We start from the raw sequence: 2,790 nt of genomic DNA on the forward strand, positions 1-2,790 counted from the left end.
CCCTCAATTTATGGACTTGTGTATTATTAATTTATTATAAAATAGATTAGATAAGAAAAATAGCATGACACACTTAGCAATAAATCAAAACTCCTGAAATATTAATCATAGTGCAAAATAAATGAATCAAAGGATTTTTATGTTAAAATGACAAAGACAATGAAAGCAGCAGATAATGAATTTCAAGGAATTATACAATGTGCTTATGAATTAAACAGAAGCTAAACACATGAGGTGAGACATGGTCATTATAAAAAGAGGCAAACAGAAATCATAGAGACAGAGACAGAGGCCATCTGGAATTTGTGGTCTAAAAATTAATGATTTTCTGCTTATTCTTGGCAAAGATGGCAGCCAATGATGCTGTTCTTCAGAGACTGGAGCAGAAGGGGGCAGAGGCAGATCAAAGCATTGACTATCTTAAGCAGCAAGTTGCTCTTCTTAAGGAGAAAGCAATTTTGAAGAGAACTCTGAGAAAGGAGAAGAAACTTCGAGTTGACAGTGCAAAATTGAAGGAAGAAATAGAAGAATTGAAACAGGAGCTAATCCAGACTGAAATTCTAAGTGGAGTAAAACAAGTACCATTTCCTTCTGGTATAAGCTAATTCTACACTTTCTACATGTGATGCAATCTACACCGACAACAACCATCCCTCCCGGTGCCAAAGAACAGATAAACAGAGGAGGAGAAGAAAAGAAGGTGAAAGAGAAAATGGAGAAGCAAGGTGAGAAGAAAGAGAAAAACCAGCAGTCAGGAACCCGAAGTGCTGATTCAAAGCCAATTGATGTTTCCTGCCTGAACTTCTGACTGGTTGCATCACCACTGCCAAAAAACATCCTGATGCAGATTCTTTGTATGTACAAGAAGTAGATGTGGGAGAATCAGTACCAAGAACAGTTGTCAGTGGCCTGGTGAATCATGTTCCTCTTGAACAGATGCAAAATTGAAAGGGGATTTTACTTTGTAATCCGAAACCTGCAAGGGTGAGTTGCGCCAGTTCCCCTGAGAAATTTGAAATCTCGGCGGCACCTCCTCATTCTCTGTTCCTGGAGACAGAATTACTTTTGATACTTTCCCTGGAGAGCCTAACAAGGAGCCAAATCCTAAGAAGAAACTTTGGGAGCAAATCCAGCCTGATCTTTATAGGAATGCTGAGTGTGTAGCTACAGACAAAGGTGTCCCCTTTGAGGTGAAGGAGAAAGCAGTGTGCAGGGCTCAGTCTATGAGCAACAGTGGAATCAAACGAAGTGACACACTTCAATTACAGATATCCACAGAAGAAAGTTTTAATAACAATAAAAAGGAATGTGAATGCCTTAAAAAAATTCTAGAGACAAAAAGTATGTAAAATCTGAAATTAAACATGTGCTATGTTTATTAGGTTGCACACCAGAAAATGTAGCAAAATATTAAAATTAAACATAAATAGATTGATAGATGCAGAAAATTTACAATGGCTTGTAGGACAAAATCAAATTATTTAAAATATATAAGATTAGGATCCCAGAAGGAAAAGAAATTATTTTACATTACATTATTTGGAAAAGGAATGGTTGAATATATTCAAAATTTATGGAAAATATAAACTTCCAGTTAAGAATTCAAAGAATAAGATGGTCCACAGCAAACTAAAAGATAATTGCCCTGCTAGAGGTTGATAGAAAAGTGAACACCGCAAATGAAGGCAAAGGAAAAAATCCATGGGATCAGGCAAACAATGAAAGAAGAGACTTTCAACTAGAGGCTAATCAATCAACTACGAAATGCTGAAAGAGAAAAAAGGCACTTTAAATTTTCGTATTCAGTAAAAATTTCTTTCAAAAATGAGATATAATAATGATGTCAAAAAAGAACTTGGAATTACAGAAAGTAACAAAAGCACCATAAATGTTAAATGTAAAATTGTTATTATATTTTAGAATTGTTTTGTAAAATATAACTGGCCTTTTAAGGCAAAAACAACAATAATATATTTTGAGGTTTATATAATATAGAAATAAAATGTCTGAAAACAGTAGCATAAAGAAAGGTTGGGAGAAAATGTAGTTGTGTTTTTACATAGCACTAAGCTCATAATTTAGACTAAGACTTAAATGTGATAGCTGAACAGAGAATAAGTGAGACCAAAGGGAATTGATGCTTTGAATTTTGACCAAGGACATTGAATATTCCAGACCACAAGAAGAAATCTTGCCAAAAAAAGGAATAACCAGAAAATTCCTTAATGTCCAAGATCAAAAAAGACATCGCCTCACATACTTTAAACATATCAGGAGTATACATTTAAATGGCCTCAAGTGTTCTTTGCCTTTGGGGAACAAAATAAGTCTGAAGGAGCAAAATCCCAGGTGCCAGAGAGACTGGATGAGATTTCTCAAGGAAAATTCCCAGCCAGCCCTTGCTTTATCTCAAGGCAAAAAATATGCTCTAATTTTGACATTTGGGTTACTAGATGGGGCTTTCTGTGATCTTCTGCTATGAAATGAAATTTCATGATTATTTTAAAACGAAAATGGGGAAGAGGTAATTTGGTGAAAATAGAAGAGGCTACAGACCCACTTCCAAAATGACACTAGAAATGGTCAGGGTTGTTATTGCACATTCCCCTTCTTATTGTATATTCCCTTTCCAAGGCTTTCCTCGTGGGAGCAAAAGAGTACTTGAATGCTTGACAAGAGACACGCTTTAGAAAATGACAGCAGTGATGTCATTTGAGAAGTGGTATATTTTATTGACAGATGCTCACATTCTGTTGTTAATAGAGTTTAAAGAAGTTAGATTTCTTTATT

General features: G+C 35.2%; 1 pseudogene; it reads left to right on the forward strand.

Moving 5' to 3' along the window:
- Window positions 1-320: 320 nt before the first annotated feature.
- Window positions 321-1,349, forward strand: LOC101650202 (annotated as a pseudogene).
- Window positions 1,350-2,790: the final 1,441 nt, after the last annotated feature.

This window comes from Echinops telfairi, unplaced genomic scaffold (genome assembly GCF_000313985.2).
Source record: "Echinops telfairi isolate 266 unplaced genomic scaffold, ASM31398v2 ScPeMD7_7424;HRSCAF=8462, whole genome shotgun sequence".
NCBI lineage: Eukaryota > Metazoa > Chordata > Mammalia > Afrosoricida > Tenrecidae > Echinops > Echinops telfairi.